Genomic DNA, 24570 nt, shown 5'->3' with positions numbered 1-24570 from the left:
GGCTGCAGTAGGGGGAGCTGAAAAGTTTGAGTCACGAGAAGTGAGAGACACAAGGGCGGTATTCAATGGGGTTATAAAAATAAATAATTTAATGGATGAAGAGGGAAAGGAATTAAGAGGGTTTCGTAAAAAGTGACTCGTGCTAGGGTCAGAACAGAAAAAAATAAAGCAGGGGATTCACGCCGAGGGAACAGCGCGAGGGCGCAGGGTGCCCTGTGGCGTGGGGTAGCGAAGAGGTGCAGGGAAGAGGCGGCGGGATGGAGAGGAAAGTCTGTTTTTAGAAAGTTCCGAGCGCAATGGCCAGGGTGGGATTACAGGGTAGCACTAGCGGGCACATTTACAGAATTTTAATGGCATAAGAAGTCAGACATTAGGTGACAGGAGTCCCTGCAGCTGTCTCCTCAGTCTGCCCCCCCCCCCGCTCCCGCGCAATGCCTCTTCAGGTGACAGGCTGAGGAGATTTCGGCGCCTCTGTTTATCGCGCGAACGCTTTTAGTTTCCTTTGCCGTTTGTTTGATTGTAAGAAGGTTTCCCTCGTGTCTTCTGCCCTCATTTTACGCCGTGCTGCCTGCTTCCGCGTGGGTGCCAATCACCCCTTATCCACACCCACCACCACCCTACTGAGAAGCAAGATGGGAACGAGCCACGCGCAAGTCGGGAGGGGGCAGAGGGGGGAGGACGGGTGGGTTGTGTAGAGGGAGGAGGTGTCAGCGAGGCACAGTGCCTGCCTCCTCCTTAAATAGTACGCAGCAGGGAGGGCGCTGCAGAAAAGGAGTTACACCCCGAGACAGAGCGTGGCACGCCGAGGCACAGAGAGGCACCCCAAAGGGACTTCGAGGCACTAAGAGACAATCCAGAGGCACAAGAAGCCGCCACGGTGCGCGGGATTTCACTCTGCAGCACTTTTTGGAGCCTCTCCTGCCCTACCACAAACTAACGGTAAGCCGACCCCCTGGTTTATTAATTTAATGTTTAATTCTTTGGTAAAGTGCCACGCGATGCGTGGCCGCGTGGCGGCGCTACAGGGCATCACACGTTCACGGTGTAGTTTAGTGCTAGAATTATTATTTGTGTCTATTTTCCAAAACTTCGAACCGCTGCTCACGCCGACGCTAAATAAGCTGGAGGAAGCGATTACATATACGCGCATATCTGGGCTGCTACGCTTCCTCTAGCGAACCCCGCCCTGCCCGCAACCCCGCAAAAGTAACTGCTTTGATTGCAAGCCATGGAGCGAGCAGACTGCGATTTTTTTTATAGGCAAACGGGGGCAGTTTCGTTCTGCAGCGGATCGGAAAAAGTGATAGTAAAAGTGTTTACCTTCTATCAGCATCATTTTGGACAGGATCCTAGACAGGATCATGAATGTTAGACCTTGGTCTCTAACTCATCTAGATAGAAATGTGAATGTTAGCATGTGCCGCACTTAGATGGAATTCTTAACCTTCGTCTCTAACTCATCTAGATAGAAATGTGAATGTTAGCATGTGCCGCACTTAGATGGAATTCTTAACCTTGGCACGCGTTGCTTCTACATAAAAATGTGAATGTTAGCATGTGCCACACTTAGATGGAATTCTTAACCTTGGCACGCGTTGCTTCTACATAAAAATGTGAATGTTAGCATGTGCCGCACTTAGATGGAATTCTTAACCTTGGTCTCTATCTCATCTAGATAGAAATGTGAATGTTAGCATGTGCCGCACTTAGATGGAATTCTTAACCTTGGTCTCTAACTCATCTAGATAGAAATGTGAATGTTAGCATGTGCCGCACTTAGATGGAATTCTTAACCTTGGTCTCTATCTCATCTAGATAGAAATGTGAATGTTAGCATGTGCCGCACTTAGATGGAATTCTTAACCTTGGTCTCTATCTCATCTAGATAGAAATGTGAATGTTAGCATGTGCCGCACTTAGATGGAATTCTTAACCTTGGTCTCTAACTCATCTAGATAGAAATGTGAATGTTAGCATGTGCCGCACTTAGATGGAATTCTTAACCTTGGTCTCTATCTCATCTAGATAGAAATGTGAATGTTATCATGTGCCGCACTTAGATGGAATTCTTAACCTTGGCACGCGTTGCTTCTACATAAAAATGTGAATGTTAGCATGTGCCACACTTAGATGGAATTCTTAACCTTGGCACGCGTTGCTTCTACATAAAAATGTGAATGTTAGCATGTGCCGCACTTAGATGGAATTCTTAACCTTGGTCTCTATCTCATCTAGATAGAAATGTGAATGTTAGCATGTGCCGCACTTAGATGGAATTCTTAACCTTGGTCTCTAACTCATCTAGATAGAAATGTGAATGTTAGCATGTGCCACACTTAGATGGAATTCTTAACCTTGGTCTCTATCTCATCTAGATAGAAATGTGAATGTTAGCATGTGCCGCACTTAGATGGAATTCTTAACCTTGGTCTCTATCTCATCTAGATAGAAATGTGAATGTTAGCATGTGCCGCACTTAGATGGAATTCTTAACCTTGGTCTCTAACTCATCTAGATAGAAATGTGAATGTTAGCATGTGCCACACTTAGATGGAATTCTTAACCTTGGTCTCTATCTAATCTAGATAGAAATGTGAATGTTAGCATGTGCCACACTTAGATGGAATTCTTAACCTTGGCACGCGTTGCTTCTACATAAAAATGTGAATGTTAGCATGTGCCACACTTAGATGGAATTCTTAACCTAGGTCTCTATCTCATCTAGGTAGAAATGTGAATGTTAGCATGTGCCACACTTAGATGGAATTCTTAACCTTGGCACGCGTTGCTTCTACATAAAAATGTGAATGTTAGCATGTGCCACACTTAGATGGAATTCTTAACCTTGGCACGCGTTGCTTCTAGATAAAAATGTGAATGTTAGCATGTGCCGCACTTAGATGGAATTCTTAACCTTGGCACGCGTTGCTTCTAGATAAAAATGTGAATGTTAGCATGTGCCACACTTAGATGGAATTCTTAACCTTGGTCTCTATCTCATCTAAATAGAAATGTGAATGTTAGCATGTGCCACACTTAGATGGAATTCATAACCTTGGTCTCTATCTCATCTAGATAGAAATGTGAATGTTAGCATGTGCCACACTTAGATGGAATTCTTAACCTTGGTCTCTATCTCATCTAGATAGAAATGTGAATGTTAGCATGTGCCACACTTAGATGGAATTCTTAACCTTGGCACGCGTTGCTTCTAGATAAAAATGTGAATGTTAGCATGTGCCGCACTTAGATGGAATTCTTAACCTTGGTCTCTATCTCATCTATATAGAAATGTGAATGTTAGCATGTGCCACACTTAGATGGAATTCTTAACCTTGGCACGCGTTGCTTCTAGATAAAAATGTGAATGTTAGCATGTGCCGCACTTAGAAGGAATTCTTAACCTTGGCACGCGTTGCTTCTAGATAAAAATGTGAATGTTAGCATGTGCCGCACTTAGATGGAATTCTTAACCTTGGTCTCTATCTCATCTAGATAGAAATGTGAATGTTAGCATGTGCCACACTTAGATGGAATTCTTAACCTTGGCACGCGTTGCTTCTAGATAAAAATGTGAATGTTAGCATGTGCCACACTTAGATGGAATTCTTAACCTTGGCACGCGTTGCTTCTAGATAAAAATGTGAATGTTAGCATGTGCCACACTTAGATGGAATTCTTAACCTTGGCACGCGTTGCTTCTAGATAAAAATGTGAATGTTAGCATGTGCCGCACTTAGATGGAATTCTTAACCTTGGTCTCTATCTCATCTAGATAGAAATGTGAATGTTAGCATGTGCCACACTTAGATGGAATTCTTAACCTGGGCACGCGTTGCTTCTAGATAAAAATGTGAATGTTAGCATGTGCCGCACTTAGATGGAATTCTTAACCTTGGTCTCTATCTCATCTATATAGAAATGTGAATTTTAGCATGTGCCACACTTAGATGGAATTCTTAACCTTGGCACGCGTTGCTTCTAGATAAAAATGTGAATGTTAGCATGTGCCACACTTAGATGGAATTCTTAACCTTGGTCTCTATCTCATCTAGATAGAAATGTGAATGTTAGCATGTGCCACACTTAGATGGAATTCTTAACCTTGGCACGCGTTGCTTCTAGATAAAAATGTGAATGTTAGCATGTGCCGCACTTAGATGGAATTCTTAACCTTGGTCTCTATCTCATCTAGATAGAAATGTGAATGTTAGCATGTGCCACACTTAGATGGAATTCTTAACCTGGGCACGCGTTGCTTCTAGATAAAAATGTGAATGTTAGCATGTGCCACACTTAGATGGAATTCTTAACCTTGGTCTCTATCTCATCTAGATAGAAATGTGAATGTTAGCATGTGCCACACTTAGATGGAATTCTTAACCTTGGCACGCGTTGCTTCTAGATAAAAATGTGAATGTTAGCATGTGCCGCACTTAGATGGAATTCTTAACCTTGGCACGCGTTGCTTCTAGATAAAAATGTGAATGTTAGCATGTGCCGCACTTAGATGGAATTCTTAACCTTAGCTTGTGTCGCATCTAGACAGAAATGTGAATCTTAGCATGTGCCACACTTAGATGGAATTCTTAACCGTAGCTTGTGTCGCATCTAGACAGGATCATGAATGTTAGCATGTGCCACACTTAGATGGAATTCTTAACCTTGGCACGCGTCGCATCTAGATAGAAATGTGAATCTTAGCATGTGCCACACTTAGATGGAATTCTTAACCTTGGCACGCGTCGCATCTAGATAGAAATGTGAATCTTAGCATGTGCCGCACTTAGATGGAATTCTTAACCTTGGCACGCTAACCAATCTACTAACAATTTCACCCCTCTACATACACCTCTCAAACTCTAACCAAACACACCCACAAGTCTAAAACGCAGCAATCCGCACAAACTTCACTACACTGTAACAACAAAACAAACCACCCATAGACTTGCACAACAGCACACGATGACTACTGACCGTAAAACACCCAAATCCCAGCCAAGGGACCCACCTGGCTGAGTCTGCCAACAGCACATCACTGCTCTCTTGCACTTTTCCAGCTCATTGCCACTAACTCACCCCACCCCTCTCCCTCTTTCAGAGCCGCCAGAGCGCCAGGGGACCACTCTGGTGGTGAAAGTGCACGGTACAAATATCCTTTAACATTAACATTAACATGTGCAAGGCAGGGTTTGGTGAGCAGGATACTCATACCATGTTTTCCCCCATTTCCTGCTTGCTCTGCCAAATCTAGGTGTCTTGCTGCCAGCATGGGCTTTCCTGTAATGCTATGGATTCATATGGAATCTGCCTGAAATTATCACCTGGTAAAAGCAGGCACATTTAATAACCATCCATTGCAAATGCCTCCTGGAACGATTGATTGTGGGAGGCATTTACACTTTTGCACCAATGTAGTGGAGTAAAAGAAGTTTTGCCTATGTTTTACTTTTTAATTTTGCACCACGTGGTAAATTGCTCTAAGGGGACCTTTTGCACTTAATTGCCAACAGAAGTGGTCCTCTCTGTAGAGTTACCATTGTCAACAAAAAGGACCCCTAGAAGACGATGAATAGTGTACGTAGGTTAACACTAAACATCTTGATGGGTAGATGGGTGGATAATTCACTGGACAGTTAAATCGAGATGGGGTCATGTTCTACCCCATGTTAATTTCTTGCGCGTGACCACCTCTGTGTGATCTTTTGTGCAAAAGTCCCCCTTCATGCAATTTTCCTAATTTTGAGTGTAAGTCTCATTTTTCGTGTTCCTGTAATTCAGTGGCGAGGACCCGTTACGTGTAGAGATACACATAGGTGGGTCCCTGCTGCCACATTTTGCTCATTTGCACGGCAGACTGCAAAAGTGCAGGGCAAAAGGTGGTGTACAAACGTGTACGGCACCTGCACTTTTCCACTGCGCCTTGAACATTGAGTGAAATGCCTGCCATGTACGCATTCCAGGCAGTGTTTACAATGGATCCCTAGGAGGTCTGCCTGCATTTTGCTGGCACATAAAGCTTAGGGATCCCCCCGGCGCAAAAGCTGGGAGTATTTACATGGCGGAGAGGAAGGAGTGGCGGAAACCCAAGCTGCGTTCCGCTCCTCCTCTCTGCCATACAAATGCAGGAAAATGGGGTGCGACCAGTGATTGACGTGAGAGAGAACGGTCGGGAGCGGTATTCCACTACTTGTATTTTTTTCTGTTTACCATTCCTCTACTTTTTACAGCCATATGCGCCATTCCATACGGAGGATTTCTCCATTCACGTCCCTGTGCAAGCAGACAGTTGTAATTTGAGCCTTAGTTACTAGTCACCGGCTGCAACACCTTGTCACATGTTGCACTATGTTTTCTCCTTCCCTCTCCTCTGCCGAGACCACAGTTCCATGACTTTTTTCGGTACACTTCTACCACTGGGTGCGGCATAAGAAACCTGCGTAAAAGTCTTACGCGCAGCTTTTACTCATGTTTCCTATGTTACGCCCCTCACCAAAATGAGCCTTATGTGGTGGCAAAGGGAGGAGCAAACTATTGGTGAATCTCCTTTACTCTCCACTTTTCTGCCACGTTAGTAATGGAGTGTAAATGCTGCCGGCAAAGTAGACTTCGCATTTACAGTGGATTCCTATGGACTCCGCCTGCTTTTACTAGCTGGCAATTTCAGGCGAATTCCATAGGACTCCATTACATTAACAGTAGCATGAAAATCCATGCTGGCCATAGAACATCCACACTTGTGTTGCAACGTAGCAAATGGAGGTGGACACGTCTTGTCCGCCCTGCTCCACAACTCCAACCTACAAATGCACCATAGTAAGGTGTATTTGAAAAATGGCAGTAATCCAATTTGCTGCCATTTTTTCTGACCCTCTTACCTAGAAAATGACTCTCATACACGGATGTATCAAGAAGATGGATGGATAAATGTATAGAATTTGGATTGCAGGATAGGTTTATTCCCAGGCTACGACCTGCTGGCGGATTGTTACCCTTTATTCCCTCTTATTATTTTGGATAATTTAAAAACATTTCCGCATTTCGCACCCTCACCCCACCTTTCAACCAGCCCAGGAGGATGGAGCTGTTTGCCTTCTCATAGACGCTAGACCAACTCTCGACTAGACTGCGCCCTTTACACCAATCTTCCCGCTAACCAAATTGAAAGGTTCCAACAAGTGCAAAACACAGCAGGCCACCTCATCGCTGACATACAAAAACATGCTCCCGTTTCACCACCTCTTGAAAGATCTCTCCTGTCTCTCAGTAAAATATGGCACTTCATTAAAAGTGCTCTGCCTAGCACTTAAGGTCTAGCATGTGCACCCTAGCAGTGACCCGCGCTCCTTTGCTCACCTGCTTCTTAGTGTTACCTCATCCAGGTGCAAAGGCACAGGTGGCTTGACATTCTCAGTGGCGCCCTCAACTCTCTGGAACACTCTTCCACTACACTTCCGTCCAAGTTTGATTTCATCCCCTGCACCAAAAGCACAACATCTCCCTGAACACGCTTACAGTGTCATGCATGTCTCCCAAAGACTCTAGGGCACGTAGACGGCAGCAGGGTCTTTCTGAAGTTTGACACATTTATTTCTGTAGGAGGCCTCTCCAAAATTCATATGGTTGCTAACTCTAGTATGTCAGCATCATGTGTTCTCTCATTTCATGCGTTTATAGTTATTCAGTGGGTCTGTCTTCTTGTATTTTAATGAGATGGAAGTAGGCGTTGCCCTTTCTTAGTAATTTAAGGTCAGGGTGCTGGCCCCATGTCATGCCTACAAGATGTTTTTGTTATGAAACTGATGTGATAGTCCCTCAATGTTTAGCTTTTTCTTCCAGCGTTGGCTGTGCTGAACTGGGAGGCCTCAGCACCAACGCACATGTAAATGAAGGAACTCTGGCGTTTGTCTTTGTTCAGAAAAACAACCAATGATCCTAGTGTGTACACCCTACCACTTTACACCCTACCACTTTATTTAGAACACTTTGGGCCTGATTCATGGAACGTTTTCCTATGGGATTGCGCCATTATAAAACACTTCCATGAACCAGGCCCTTTGTCTCGGGAAAACATATATACCCTGGGACAATACACGGTGGTTATTTCATTCACATTTTATTATTATACTCGGATTAAAAAACATTTACAAAAAGGTGCCTAGATCAACACCATGCAAAGATGCACAAACATACAAATGCAAGTAATGTTCCCAAACTGACACTTAATAAATAACAACATTCAGAGAAACAGTTATTTTCTCTCTAGCACCAATCTTGGATAAACAATACCAACTGTGTATTAAAAAACACCTCAGAAACAATTCTCTATGTTGACATCTACAACTAGAGACCCTTGTTCGGCAATGTCGCAATTACCGACTACTACCGTACATGTTTTAACCCTCTAACTTGCTGATGCTGTTTTCTTCAGGGGCTATTGCATTGACAAAAAGGTGCACGTTTGATGTGTTTTCATCAGAGAATGGAAAGTTGCCTGTGGTGTTAGGTACGTAAGAAGACACAATAACATACACATGTGTAAGGGGTCGGTATGGAGAAGTGACTGTGAACATATCAACAGTATGAAAGAGGAAGTTTCCCTAATTGTTTGTGAACATAACTCCACTGGGCTGATAAATTCAAATGTGCTATTGATTGAACATCTGTTTGAATTAAATGTATGTCCCTGTGCCGTTATGCATACTATTTGCTTTCGCTGCATGTAGGTGGAGTGATTTTTGGGTTGTATACGAATTGTTTGAGTCACAATTGCTCGAATGACAATTGACCTTTTGACAAGTGACCGAATTGTGAAGGTCAATTGTTATATATGTGCGGGGGGTAAACCCCCCGCAACCCCCACCCAACGCAAAACCCCCCACCAAAACTCCTTGTAATATATATATATTTGATTTGATATATATATATACACACATATCAAAATGAAGCTTTTCGAAGGAAAGGCAACCAGTGGAACGCACTCCAGAGAGCAGCTGCAACAGGAGAAAAATATCCTTGCGGTGATTAAGTGGAAAAGACACCTCAATATTTCACCAAACCGATATATGTATTCAGTCAATTGTGAAAAGGTCAATTTGGACCCTTGAAATTAGGTCAATTGTTCATTCGAACAATTGTGTTCGAACAATTAGGGTAATACCGATTTTTGTACATTTCCCACCTCTTGTTTCACCACTAACACATCAGCAGCCTCCGAATGACTGCTGAGAGCTTGGGGGTGGAAAAAGAGCTTGCACTCCTCTTTCCACCGTTGCCACCAGGCATACTGCTGGGGGGAAGTGGAGATGCCGGGGGAATCGGTGCCGATGTTCGGTGCTGGAAGCAGGAGAACCTCATGTTGACACATTAGCCTCTTGAGGAAAGTGTGGTGGGGCACAGCTGACCCACATAAAGACGTACTTTACATATAGCAAACATGCCAACCCTCCCGACTTAGGCGGGGGAGATTCCTGATTTTCCGATGAAAAATATTGCTATTTTTTTCTTACTACCACCTAAAATAATTAAACCCCCAATACAATCCTATGGGAAAATTCATTTCTCCCTTTTTGTGGGGTAACATCTCCCTCTCAGGTGCTTGAGAATGTTGGCATGTATGATATAGTGATCGGCGGTGTGAGTGGACAGATGGGCCTTGCTGAGGGTGGGGGTGCTGTGGTGGCACTGTACCTTACACATGGTCACTAGAAATATTTGGGCCCTAAAATGGCACTGGATGGCATTTCTGAGGCATTGCAGGCAGCACATTGCATATGGTGACTATACCATGCACATGAGGCATTATCTGTCGTTGAATGGGATTACTGTGGCATTTCGGGCTGTGTTTGGTATCTGATGCCATGGACGGGCCATGATAGGCTGCTCCTCACATGTGGTGGCTATCCTATGCATATGAGTCACTAGCCGGTGTTGGATGACATTACAAGTGTAGCAAGTACTGGGCAGGTTAGACTGCACAATACGTTTTGCAGCTATGCCATGCATATGAAGCCTGCATAACTGAATTCAATTCAGCCTGATCTCTATAACCAATGCAAACTAAACAAAATGTGCACAATTCTGCATTAGGGCGATCAAGGGAGAAACCGTATCTGTGTTGTCACAAGAAGGTACTTGTAACTAACTAGTAGTATGACCGAGTGAAAATTGATTCCAACCGCTAGCAGTAGCAGTAACTACTAATTAGCACCCGGGGAGAGGCTCCAGTCAATCAAGTGGCCAAGGAAGCAGGCAGAATCTGCCAGTGACCGGCCACATTCCACCCAGGCTCTGCCTCTCCCATGGGTCTGCCATTTTTTTGGTGGGCCAGCACCCTTGTCCCCGAATCCTCCCCACCCTCCCTGCACACAACCCAACGTTGCCTTCTTTTTTTTTGCCTCTGCTTGGGCATCTTATCTCATCGGCCTGCTGCACATATATGCAAATAGTACATAGAAACGTTAAGCTCCCTATATTATTTCCTGCCATTATCTTTGTTTGGAGTTTGTTTCTAAGGGAAATCAGTGTATGTATGTACGCAAAGCCGATTTCCCTTACGACAAACACGCCTACTAGCACACCAGACATTTGCCCGCGGCGGTAATTGCTTCAATGGTTGGGTAACATTCCTAAGTCCTTGCCTGGCTCCCACTGCACTTGGGCCTGTCAGGTTTGGGCTCACGAGCCTTCCACGCTGCCCCTAAACATATCCATTAGAACTAGATTACAACATGGAAATGTTGGCAGTTCCATCGCAGAGAATGAGTAGTACAGGGTAAACATGCCAAGTCTACGTCTTGTGTCTCAGAATTCCAAAATGTCTCCTTTGTTTTTCCTTGTTTTAAACGAATATTCTCTCCTCATTGCATGGAGTGTTCTAATAGCCATAATGCCCTCTTCATCGGACCATTACACAATGGTAACGTCTTTTTGGCCCTAGTCAACTTGGAACAAGAGCCGTTACCACTTGTTAACGACACTTGAAATATGCCATTATTGCTTAATTAAGCCCCCCCCCCGGCCCTAGCTAAAAAATATACGAATAAGTAATGCAGAAAATTTAATAGCAATAATTCCAGCCTTTCTACAAGTAACAGTCATGAGAGGACTGCAGCAAGACGCTCTCGGGACCAACCCAGTAGGATTGTTTCCACTTTGCAAGGGAAAGAATTTGATAGGCATTGCCTTTAAAATTCGACCCCAACAGAAGCGAGTCATCATCCACTGCCCTGCTTTAGTCTGCTCACAGACTCATGCTCCAAACTCCCACACACTTCTTATGGACATGCTTCCTCAAAGGTAACTAGCCACCATCTTGTTTGCCCTTAGATCGTCCAACTAACCCATGGTCATGGCAGCTCAATTAACATTAGTTGTGCATCTCCTCAATCCATGCACCACTGTTTGCACTGCTTGCTAAAGCACCGCACAGCGGCTCGCCAGCAGCAGTGTCTCTCCACAGATAGCCGCACCCACAGAGGTCCCTCGTGACCTCTGTCGTCATGCCGACAGTAGACAATAGGCTGCGTTTTACCGAGGCCATATCTGCAACAGCGTGCCACAGTCCCTACAAACTCCAACCCTAATTCCTAGTGGTAGGGGGCTGGCTTTTTCTCACTTTGCTTTAGCCCCCTGGCAGCTTCAGGGGAGCTTGGCCAGGTTCAGCGCTTTGTTTCCACCAGACAACTTCTACTTTGAGTTTTAGCTGTTCGTGTTTGGTCAAGTTCTAGCAAAGGTTGCGCATAGATGGGTTACATTGCCTGGCGTTTTGGGGAGCATGCCGTGGAGGAGATTGCAGTGGCGAGAAGTGGATGCGAATGCACAATTGTTAGAGCAATACATTTACATTTTCCTCAAAGCAGTTTCTGTTTGGGCATGAACTGGCTCTTGTTGAGGTTTTTTCTTTGGTGAGATGTGCGAGTTGAGAGCATTGGTGAAGAACACAATAAGGGGATGATTGCACAGGTTACATGGAAAGAGTATAAGAGGGTGTTAATAAGGTGAGGTAAAAGAAACAGGCCAGTCAGTGTTCTTTGGTGGGAGAAGGAGAGGTGGGCAGGAGGTGGAAGCTGTTGGTGAGGAGAACATCTCTGATGGAGGGTTAGTATTAGGGAAATCTGAAAATCTTCTGGTACCAGGATTTGTTGGGCGGTGAGGGTCATTGAGGCCAGCTTGTTAGCAATAGAGGGCATTAGAGGAAGGCGCAGTATGCTCGTGGTAGTGCTGTAGCGCATGAGGGTTGGTTGTGTGGTAGAAGACGGGAGGCGTGGAGATTTCAAAGCTTATAGTTTCTGTGTTATTGTCCAGAGATTGGTGAGAGATACGAGCGAGGAGGGTGTGCCCTTTGTACACGATGGCAACACCTCGCAGCTGTGCTGTCACGGGACTTTTGCACCTTGATGACGCAGTGAGGTGGGATCAGCTGATGATGTGAGGACTTGCTGTCCAGTGTTGCGTCTCTCGGCTCCTTAAACGTAAGTGGTTTGATCATAGATTGCGGGCATGCGCAGGAAGGTGGAGCAGACGTCCAGGGGGTTCACCTATGGTAATTTGTTGAATTTGCCCCTTCTTGAACTGTAGAACATACACGCCATTGCTTGAAGCAGTAACCCATTCGTTGCACCGCCCATCGTGCCCACCATTGTACTAGAACACATAACCGTCGTTGCTTTAGCATATATTGTCATTGTTTTACAGCAAAACATGCCTATGCTTGCACCATAGAATATCATCACTGTACTACAGAAAATGCCCCTGATTACACTACAGAATGAGGCAATTACATGACTATAGTATATTGCCATTGCACAGCATGGCCACAATTGCACCACTCACCAGTGTAGTAACTTTGTTGAAAATGTTTGGGGGGGCACATGACCTCTAAAGGAAAGGGGCCCCTGCCAAATGAGGGGGACACAATGGTGTGCCACACAAGTTGGGGGTTGGGGGTTGGGTGGGGGTGGGACAAACACCCCTGTTCCCCCCTAAAATGTCACCCATTCCACAGACTGTGTCCGTCATGATGCTGCGGAACATGGCAATCAGTATGCTAGAACGCGAGCGCATCATTCGCTCACATGATATGATGATGAGCGTGCTGCCAAATATGCTCATCCCGGTTCTCCAGAGAATTCCCATAGTTGTGCTACAGACTGTGCCCATCGCTATGCTGCAACGTCTATCCAACAGGAAACTCTAGGATGCCTGCAGGGGCGTTGCTAGGGGGTGCCAAGGGGCTATAGCCCCTGATCTTTTGGTTATAGCCCCGTATAGAATCTCAGGAGCTACAGCCAAAAGACTAGCTAGCCCCCAGTCCCCACAGTTCCGACATCAGCTTAGCCCCGGGTCTTTTCCAGACCTAGCAACACCCCTGCCTGCATCACTGCACTACAGCTTGTTCTCATTATGGTACTGTAGAAAGGGGCCATCATCATTATTCTATTGTGCCTGCTAAGGATAGCGCATCATCTGCTCATCAGTGTGCTACCAAATATGTCCATAATTAGAGCACGAGGCCGAACGCGGCAGTGGATATGCTCATAGCATTCCAAATCGACATGGCTCCTGCCAGAAAATATGTACGTTATTGTGACACAAAAAACATTAGCCTGTGCCACAGATTGGAACGGCTCTTGGTGGAAATGTTTATTTGGGCTCAGTAGCCTGGGTTACGCAGAGTGGATGAGAGCTGGGGTGTGTATACTGGGAGGCAGGAAGACGGTTAAGTGAGATGGAGAAGAAGGAATAGGACAGAGATCTATAATCGTTGGCTCTCCAGGCGTATTACACTACAATTCGCAACGGTCCTAGGGAGCACAGCCAATGGTGAGCGATCAGTGGAGTCGTAGTACCAATTATCTGGAGACGCAAAGGTTGGAGACCCCTTTTTTATTTTATTTTATAAACAATCTTTATTTTGAAGCATACAAAATCTCCATAAAAGACATAAAAACATATCCAAAACATACAATATCAAGTTGTACAGCAATGCATTGGTGAAAACTGTATAAATACATTAATCGGATTTTAAAATACACTTACAGACAAACCAACATAATTTGGCCTGTTAATGCTAGCATATTCTTACAAATGTTCATCGATCAGCTGCATTACTGCTTCCAAAACCTATATACAGCCAGTACAACCTCACTTGTTGCCAGTGAGTATATATATTTGATTACTTCAATGCTGACTCAGTAATATGATCGACCCAGTTTGCCCTGCTATTAAAGGGGTTATATGTGATTTTACCAACGGGAAATTCAGTGTTACATTTCATTCCGACCAAAATACCGATTTAATTTGGGGGTGTCCCCGAAGCCCCCTGTTTTTTTATCCTTACCACGCCACCCCATCCCGACCCATTTTAACCCCTTACCCCACTACCCTATATATATTTATTTAATGTTTTATGTGTTTATGGTCTTCAGTGAAATGTACCACTCTGATTTGTTTTCGATAAATTGACTGGGTACCATTAAAGGTTACCCCTAAATAGGTAAATTTGTCAACCCAGTCACATTTTTGGTCAGATGCACAAATACATTGAAGGTTTTTTCCAGGCCTCCCAGCGCACATGACTTTAGACTTCTTTGCATTTAGTGACAGATCCCAGTCTCCCATGTATTTGACGTAGCCAGCAACACATTTCTGCATTGCTTAGGGGGTACGTGCTAACAGAACAGCTTCATCTGCGTAGCACAGCACAGAGATATTTCTCCCGGAGACTCTGGGCGTGTCAGATCCCTGGCAGAGTAGTTGCTGTCTGAACGGACTTCCTTTTTTATGTTTCATGTATCCTTGTCTGTACACATAGCCGATCTTTGCCACTCTCTTCAAATATCAAACGAACACCCTGGTGCCACCCATTTTATTAATCTGTAACACTTTTTCGAGTCAGAAAAAAAATCAACACCTTTAAAGCTGCAACTGTGCCTGTACTCCTAAAGTAACTTGTTTAGACCTGAAAGAACCAAACGACTACCGCCCTGTCTCATACATTCCGATCAAAGCCAAAATCTCTCCCACACACCTGATTTAATACTGTGAATTGTCAGAGCTCCTTCACGACAACCAATCAGGGGTTAGGTCTCGCAGGAGAGCACAGAAACAGCCCACATCTTCACGAGGGAAGTTATACCCAGAGCCTTGGATGGACTCAGACACTCAGACACTTGTCTTTGCTGATGCTGCCGGATCTCACAGAAGCGCATGATAACCTTCATCCAGAGGTCAGAGGTCCGAGTGGGCGGGAACTAAAGGGTACACATTCCCTTACTTTTCAAGGCAATCAGTCATCGTCCCCTTACTTTTTGTAACCCGGAGTACCATTGCAGGACAGCGACTTTTGTTGTTTGTTTATTTTAAACTCTTCCCCTAGTGGGGATACGAACTTGAGCCTTGTTGCTTACAAGCCAGGGTAAGATCTGACTGTGCCATCTCACTGCTGCTCGATTGGTGTTTTTTATTTCAATAGACTGCTTGGGACATGAACCCCATTCCCAAGCAGCCAAAAAGTCCAGCTTGGCAGCGATCTGCGTGTGAATTGCTTTAAGAGCAACGTTGTTTGCATGCAATGGGAGGGGTGTGTGTGTGTGTGGCTATAGCCATGGGCATGCTGCCTTTAAGAGGTGTGAATGGGCGTTGATTGAAAGTATAGGCTGCTTAAAGCTGCATGCTGTGGGGAACAATGACACGCTGATGGTGGTCATTTAAATGTGTTTTCTTCCACTGTGTTTTCTTCAGTCTTGCTAGAACTGTTGTGATGCACAGCATTGTGGGGTGCAGTGGAGGAAAGGAAGGACCTAGGTATGGGATTTGAATTGGGGCGGGGTGACAGTGAGTATGGGAGGGGAAGGAGCAGAGAAGGGGGCGGGGGCAACATCGTTCTACAACTTTTTTTTTTACACTTCGACCACTGCATTCAACCCCCATGCCCAATAACAGGACTTACTTCCTCAATGGGCATCGAAGTGCCTTCCCTCAGCTTAATACCAGCCTCCCACACAGAACCCACCACAATAGTTACTTCAGATTTCAGAAACTGTCCTACTACTCTCAAACTGGGGGCTCCACAGGGGTCCATCCTCTTCCCTTGGTTGTTTAAGGCTCACAATACCCAAATTGTATATGCTCTACGCAAAGATCACATTTGATCTACACAAGAACATTAGACACCACGCTCCTGCCATTGAGTGTTTGAAATCAGTCCATGAGTGTTCAACAACGTATTCTTTAACTTCACAAAAACGGAGCCATTTGTGTTTGGTGACCCGCTTTTCTGTTCAAGTGACCCCTTCACGGGATGCCGCTGAGCTATCCTCCCCGGACTGGTTCTGAGTTCATGCTTATGGTCAGACAGGTTCTCCAGGAGGATCTATGACTGTCAGTGGCATAACAGAAAATGCAGGGGCTACAGGCAAAATGTGCAGAGGAGCCTTGAAGATTCCACCCGCCCCGAGACATATGCAAGCCATGGCTCAAACTGGGGGAACCTGAATAGTGGGACAGGTTCCGTGCCATACGGGCTGCAGGATGGTCTGTTAATGCCGGGCTGGCCACCCATAATTGCCTGAGCATGACCAAATGTGTTCATACGTACATTGTGAACATTACTGTCACCTTCAATGTGAGTATATTGATTCCCGAACTACCTTTGACTCTCTGACCACAATCCATCTAACTACCAAGCTTAGGAACTGGGTCATTGATGCAAGCCTTATGAAACAAAACATGACATTACACAAGGACGTATGGGTTTGAATGAGCACTTGTTCTGGGTGTTCAGTAACTAGGACCATTCTAACACACAATGAGACAATTGTTTAATTGGAGCTTGGCAAATCTCTGCTCTGTTTTGAGTAATACAAAGGCATTTGCGTTGCTCTTTCCAACCTAGGCTGGCTTCCATTCCACTCCCAACTTAAATTCCTCTTCCTTTGTCTCGTTTTTAAATCTCTTCACAACCTCTCTTCTCTCCCTCTATGCCCCCTCTCGCTCCCTATGCTCTGCTGATCTCTTTTTACGCTCTGTTCCCCCACCTCCTTGTGCCTCTTCTCGTTTCTGCTCCTTCCAGCTCCTTTCTCCCCTACATTGGAATTCCCTTCCTTTCACTATCCGCTCCATGTCCACCTATTCCTCCTTCCGTTCCTCCTTAAAATCACTCCTTCTTCACCCCCTCCCTGACTTCTCTCCCCTTCCTCCTCTTCTTTCTCCTCCCCACTCCATCTTCCTGTTCCTTTATCTTTCCCTGTCTCCCCTATGATCTCCACCCTCCCTTCTACTCTCTCTACTCAATTTTCCCTTTCCATTTCCCTTTTCTCCTTCCCATACCTCTCCTCTTCTCTTCTCTTCCTTCCCAAATGCAAATTGTTCCACAATCTGTTTTTCTGGTTTGATTCATGTATATTTTATTGCTTCTATGTTCCATATTTGATGTTTTCTTGTTGTTAAGCTGTAAAGTGCTTTGGAGTAAAGCGCTATATAAACAATAAAATACAAATACAAACTACAGATACTGCACTGACGGCAACTCTTCTGTTAGATGGACCATGAGCTGGTCGTTAATGATACCTTTATTGTGCTGGGTGACTATTAGCAGTGAAGTAATCTCAATACGAGCTACACCAATGTGATGACCTGCAGTCAGGGCAATCAACCCTTTCGATAGGCAATCGATGGACAGAGGCAATATGCTCCCCGTGAGTAACATCTGGCAGCAAGTTGACGCAGCAATGGAAACAAGTTGAAGTATAGGAGGCTGTCCAGGAGCGCATGGAGAGGAGTATATCCCTTCAACGCAACATTAGAAGAGTTCCTACACAATGCGCCATGGCCTGCAGCCTGCAGGTCACTCCTAACGAGCTGTTTATTGATTACTCATTGGTAAAATAAAATATACTTCAAGTGAAAGTCGGAGCAGGAAGCTCTTTAATTAATTCGATTTTCTTGGCCGAATAATGCCATAGGGGTGGGATGTCGATGGTGTGAAGTTTAGCCCAGTCTGGGGGCAGTGCTGATGTAAACTCCTTTCTATAGCATACGATTGAAGAATTTAACAATCAAAGGCTATATGCTGAACATTGGTCCATTTGACTAAGTTGGGGAAGTTCTGGTGGGGTGTAACGCGAATGGCAAATGGGCTGAACAGTCTCTAACCCTAAGTACATTTAAGAAAACCATTGAAGAGCAAAGGAGACCGAAATGGTCTCGCAATGTTACCTGAGGGATGTGTTTCATCTTTCATCTGGTGACGAGTGTTCAAATTCTATTTTTGTGCGTTAGCCTCGTAAAGGACGAGGTTTGGCCGGGAGAAGGTGGAGTCGCTGCCTCGCTTTTGGGATCAAATTAACGAGACAGAAGGCCATATTTTATGGTCCGTAATCCCAGTGATCCATCAGCAGAGAATAAGAACTTTGAATGGGCTGTTGTGATGCTTTTTAATCAGATCCTAGGAATGATGTATGTTGGCTAGTGGTTATTCATACTGAAAATTGATGCTCCCCAGAAACAAAGAAAGGGGTGCCTCCAGAGCGCAATGAGAGACTTTGTGGTGCACGACTGGCTATTGGTAACAGTTTTAAAGAAATGTAATCATGAAAAAAATTCCAATGTATTGGGCCTTATGAAAACTGCAAGGTATTGGTTTAAAGAATATAAATACTTGTAATGTTTTATAAACCCCATAAGTAATAAAGCAATGATCGACTTGACCCTAGCATGAACACTTTATGTTATTTACATTTGATCATTTATAGCACAACCCTAGCTTGAGAGCAGTGGAGCTCTTTCCCGCGTGTGGAAGGCAGTCTTTGGCATGGCCTTTGTGGGCGGTAGTGCAGTACTGTTGGCTGAAGGGTGGAAAAAAGGTGGATCTAATCTTGCGGGAGGTTTTGATGGTCCAGTCCGGCACATCACAATAAATCACCCGCTACTTCTGTAAACACGACGGCCGCATATATGAATCCCGTTGCGTGGACTCACTTTTACACGCTTATGAGCTGGATACCTCTTTTTGGGGTGATTGTGAAAACTCCCATCTGCTGCGCTATTAAGTCACAAGTTCAACAGAGGAAAGGTAGCAGGATAAGAAAACCTTCTCATGCTACCCAAGGTACGTACTGAGCATACGCACCTCGTGTGAGTATATCCATACATGATGTGTATGTTCGCATGTCTACTAGGGTCTACTCTGGACAAAGCTGCCAGAGCCCTATAAAAAATACATGAATGAAACAAGCACCCCAGCAAGTAAGAGGTTTCAGAGGTTCCAGAAAAGTCATTAGGGTGGCCCTCGGTATGGTGATGCTTCATGTCCCACTCAACGGGGGGCATTCAGCACTCTGAAAGGCAATCTCTGACTCCTGTCTACACTCAATGTCCAGTGGCACAAATAGACTAATATCACTCAAACACTCTTCAATACAGGTAATTGCCTAGATATTCTCCTAGCAACCAACGGCTCCCACCCGAGAACTATGCACGCAGTATCCCACCCATTTTATTACAATGTATCCTCATTGAGACACTCCATCAGGACCACTGACACACCTAATGGGGTTTCAGATGTGGTGCCTTTGACTGCCCCCTCTCCTGAAATCCATTTCGTTCACTATTCATCCCAGAAAACATTGTTGTGCCCTCAATCCCATCTCTAAACTCGGACTCTAGATGCCTGTCAGACACAATCTATTGAAAACTCTGTTGGTTGTCTGAGAAATCATGAATTCATCTCTTCTGGAAGGTACCATCCTGAAAGGGGGTAGTCTATCCGCTAACCCAAAACATCTTGTGACTGCCACATTAGCACTAACAGTTACCCTATCAGTTATCACCAAACTACTGGAGGAAACCGTAATGTAACGTAATTAGGAATTCTCAAGTACGTACTGAGCCACATCATATCGTGTTCCTTCCGCCATCGCGTGACAATGGCCTCCCTCTATTCCTTAAAACCAAAATGCTCAGAAGCATAGATTGACTCATAGATTAGGGGGAAAAAGAAAAGTAGCACTGGCTAAGTTCTCGGTTTAAGTAGAGAGCGTTTCCAGTGAAATGGACCAGTCACACCCGTGTCACTTTATATTTTTGGTACTGAGAATAGTGATGCACAAAAAAGAGGTAGATTCATGTCAAAAGACATTCTACTCTCCTCACCTGGCTACATACCGATAAACACAAAAGGGGAAACCGTAGGAAAGACAAAAAAAAAACTAATGGAAGATTTATTAGAATTTCAGCTGTACGAATATTACATACAGACGGAAATTACGAACCAATCTACCATTCGGTGCGATTATAGTGAACAAGGGGAGCAGGGGTTGCTGGCGTAAAAATTGCTATTGTTCATGGGAATTGCTTGGTCACAATTGTTGAATAAAGAGCACTTTTGCTCTCGTGTTATGCCATTGGGTCTTTATTGTTACTATGGGTGCTGACACATGTTTCGACCACACAAGGGTCTTTATCAAGGGAAGTTAGGTTATTCTGAGGGGTTGGAATGGTGAGGCGTGATACCTAGAATTGTTCTACCCTGACCGTGGGAGACACGTACAGCTGAGGCACCCTGCTTCCTAAGAAGCACTACTCAGTGCATTGTACCAAGAACAATTCTAGGCATCGCGCCTCACTATTCCAACCCATAGTAACATGAAAGACACAATGGCATAACACTAGAGCAAGAGTGCTCTTTATTCAAAAATTGTGACCAAGCAATTCTCATGAACAACAGCAATTATTGACTAACTGTATTATAGAAAGGTGCCAATATCGCGAGATTCCAACAAGAACTCTCTATTATTATATACCCTGTCAAGAAGGCTCTGGTTAGGCATTATAAACCGTCCTAAGGATTGCTGCAAGCAACGAGGCAGCAGAAACTGGTACATATTAAGACCCCAGTGTCCATAAGTTGTTAGACACAGTGGTCCATGTTGGCGGTAGATATTCAGATTTACACTTTTCCTGAACGTAGCTAAAGAGGGTGGGCCGTGGGTTTGTGGGAACACATTCTCATAAGGTACTGTTTGATAGGTGGAACATCAGCTTCTGCTTCTCTAGGAGGAAAAACGACAATACGATTAATGGTGAGGTGTAGTTCCTGTACTGCAATGTCTACCCAGGTAATATCTTTAAGCCCTACATTTGTGGGGCGCCATCAACGCCAAGCCAGAAAACAACATACACATTTGCCACTCCGGCTAGGATGATTGTCTAAAACTTGGTAACAGAAGGGACTTTGGGATGCTAGCCTTCTGATAGCCAGCTGCCATTTAATTTGGTGGGCCAACCCATACCCCTAGACTCACTACCTAGCCAGTGTAGCAGCAGTGTCTTACTCTACCTTTCTTGATGATAGACAGCAAGCGGTCCACCGCGGTTCCTCCGCTTCGTCTCTTCACCATATTGCCCCAACGAATCCCACGCCACACCTTTGTCCCCAGTTGTTAATGCCTTAGTTCATCCACGACCATCTCTTAATTAGTCCGTGGACCAGCCGTCTGCTCTTAAGCTCACACGGCTTCCAATAAGCCAGCACGGAAGGGGGGAACAGAGTGCATCACTTGATAAGTGACAAGTAGCTTCAGAAGAAGATGAGGTGAGCACAGCTACAGTGGAACTCAACTAAAACGGACAACAGAATGTTTGGGGGTGGGGTTCTGCAAAACCCTGGAATGAGATACATGGAGAGCTCATCTCCCCAACTTTTCTGACCCTCAAAAATGCCTATGGATAGTGTCTGAAACAAATGGCTTCTTATTATCAATGAAATGGTGCTGACATCACAGGCCGAATAGGTTGTAAAATCTACTTTTAACTGCATATTTTTAAACAATCCTACAAATGGCACCTACCGGCCTCAGATCTTGGGTTCTAGAATCATATAATTAATTCAAGACTAAATCATTACCATTCTTTGTATCTTGCTTCCAAGAATTCTTTAAATAATTAAAAAGAGCGCAGAATTCTGGGATTTGCAGTACTCAGGGTAAATGAGCATACACTGCAGGGCCCTTGCTCACTGCCATGGACAGCTGTGCCACGTTCTGTAGTTATCACTAAGGGCGCCCTACCATGAGCACACCACGTTTCACATACAATTAAAGACAACCATTTACCTATCTGAGAAAACCTAAGACCCCCCCCACATGCTCCCTGGCTCATTTACTCCATGCAACCAATTCATATTGTTTGGGACAACCTAAATGTATTAAGGCTACTGGAGGCTAAGATGCTTTGATTAACTAGCCCCATATTATGTGTATTTATTCATGTTTGGACATTTCAAGGTGGAACATACCTCAAAAGACTGAAGTCACCCTGCAAGACAGCCCAGGAAGGGAGACGAGTTAACAAAGAGCTGTAGTGAAGATCTGAGTTTTTCAGGGCCTTAGGTTTTCACAATAAGTTCTAAAACCTATTCTGGATGATGTCCAGAAGTAAAACCAACCCCAGAACGTCTGAACTTAAGTTTAAGCACATCCCATTAATGGACCAGTTACTGCAAGCTATGACAGGTAAAGGTGAAAAACAGGGTCACGAGGCATTCGTTCAGTTCTGTACAGCTAAGCTATATGCTTGCATATAGTCACCTATTCATAGAGTTCAATCCACACTCCCCTTAGTGGACTCATACACCAGTATGGGCTTTCGGTCCAGGCCAGCCTCTGTTACACAATTAAGGAGCCTCGCCTCTGGACAGACGTATTGGCCTCGTAACCTATTACGCAGCCTCCCACCTTATGGCCTATAATGCAGCCTCACTTCTGACCAGCCTCACAGAACTCTAACAGAACCTCATTGCTTGCCAATATGAGAGCCCCTTAGTCTGTAATGGAGCCTCAAACCTGGATGTGTTCAATGGTCCCTGATAATGCCATGAAATTTCACTCCTGGCAAATTCTCAATATGGCCAGTCAGACAGGTCTATAAGGGGCCTCACTTCTGAAATGGCCACAGATCATGATGGAGCCTCACTTCCGGCCGGCCGCCCGCATTGGCCCGATGGAGCCTCACTTCCGGCCTCCCTCTTCGGTTAGTGGACCATAAGGAAGTCTGACTCCTAGCCTCCAGTGTGGGCCTTCTGAGCTAAAATGGACTTTCACCCTAGAGAAGCATCATTTTCTATAAACTTCATCTTTTAACAGATGCATATTAAACACTGTTGCTAGGGGCCTTGCGGGTTCATATCTCCCATAGCACCACTCGCACACACGTTTTTGTGGCACACTTTCACATTATCTGATACCAGCATACATTCTGATAAGGAACCTCAACTATTGTGCCACCCCCTCAAAACACTTTGAAGTTGGGAGGCGATAGTCGCTCAGAAAGGGCAACTTTAAAAACATGTTTAACTTCTTTTTTTTAACCACACCCCGGAGATGAACACACAAAGTCATAAATAATAAACCGGTATGTTACTAATGTGGCCTTACAGTCCTTGGGCAGACCCTCCAGGATATTGCGGCATGAAATGGCAGATTTTGTGGCATGAGATGGCAGATTTTGCGCCACAAAACCTTATTTATCGCAGGAATTTTGCAGCACATTTTTTATTGACTCGAAGGTATAAGATTGGCACATTGCAGGTAACGGGCAGTGTGCAATGCTACAAGAGAGCCACGTGTCATTATTTGTACATTTTTTGTCAATTTGTTTATTTATTCAATAGGAAGAGTCCCAGATATCTCTGGCTTGGCAGAACAGTGTTTGTTTTGGCTATGTTTTTGCTTTAACGTGCATGCCTATTTAATATTGACAGTATTGATAATTATCAGTTGTAATTCTGAAAATATTTCCCTTGTATGTTCTCCACTCCCAAACACCTCCACACCTCTCTCACCAACACACCTCACACGTCTCACCAATTCCCCATCACAACTTGCAGTCCTGAACCTCTCACTCTGCCATACACATACTCATGTGCCCTGTCACACTGCCAAGTCACAATTTGCACTCCCAGTCTCAGCCACACTCCTAATCATACTCCCAACTCACACCTTACGCTCCCCAATTCCTCACGCAGTATACAGTCCTTCATTCTTTCGCGCTACTTCTATATCTTGCGTCCTTTCTCCCATTCCATCGCACTCTTTCCTCATCCTTTCTCCCAATCTACAGCTCACTGCCTCTTTCCGGTCAACCGCTCCCGATCTGCTTTTTGGCCCATACTTTTTGTGCCTCCGCTCCCTCCCTGATTTCTCGCCCGCAGTTCCCTCTCTGATGTCTGGCCCACTGCTTCCTCCCTGCTCTCTTGCCTACCACTCCACATCTCACCCATCACCCCCTCACTTTCCTGTGCCTCTCATATTGTGACCATTTTTAAATTTTACAAAAAGGACCAGATCCTCAAAGAATGCAGCATTTAAAAATATAGCCGAGGATCTGCTATTTTTAGATTACCCATTTTCTGAAATTAGCAGGTCACCTTATTCTCAAAGGTGACCTGGTATTTCCACCCGCCTTGAATACGTTTGTATTGGAATCACTCTCCCAACAATGTTCTACAGGCTCCCAGCGCATTTCTCTGTGCCGGCTTGTAAGGGGGCCTGTCACTGTACAATGCAACCC

General features: G+C 44.8%; 1 protein-coding gene across 1 annotated transcript in view; it reads left to right on the top strand.

Moving 5' to 3' along the window:
- Positions 1 to 717: 717 nt before the first annotated feature.
- The window catches only part of EMP3 (epithelial membrane protein 3 (MAM blood group)), a 154134-nt gene continuing 130281 nt past the window's right edge, over positions 718 to 24570 (top strand). The window contains exon 1 of the mRNA XM_069637355.1: positions 718 to 939. The gene's annotated coding sequence lies outside the window, so the exon portion shown is untranslated. The remainder of the gene's footprint in view (positions 940 to 24570) is intronic.

Source organism: Ambystoma mexicanum, chromosome 1q (assembly GCF_040938575.1).
Source record: "Ambystoma mexicanum isolate Mex_15411 chromosome 1q, UKY_AmexF1_1, whole genome shotgun sequence".
Classification (NCBI taxonomy): Eukaryota; Metazoa; Chordata; class Amphibia; order Caudata; family Ambystomatidae; genus Ambystoma; species Ambystoma mexicanum.
The sequence above is the reverse complement of the archived record's forward strand: the minus strand, read 5'-3'. Positions and strand labels throughout refer to the sequence as shown.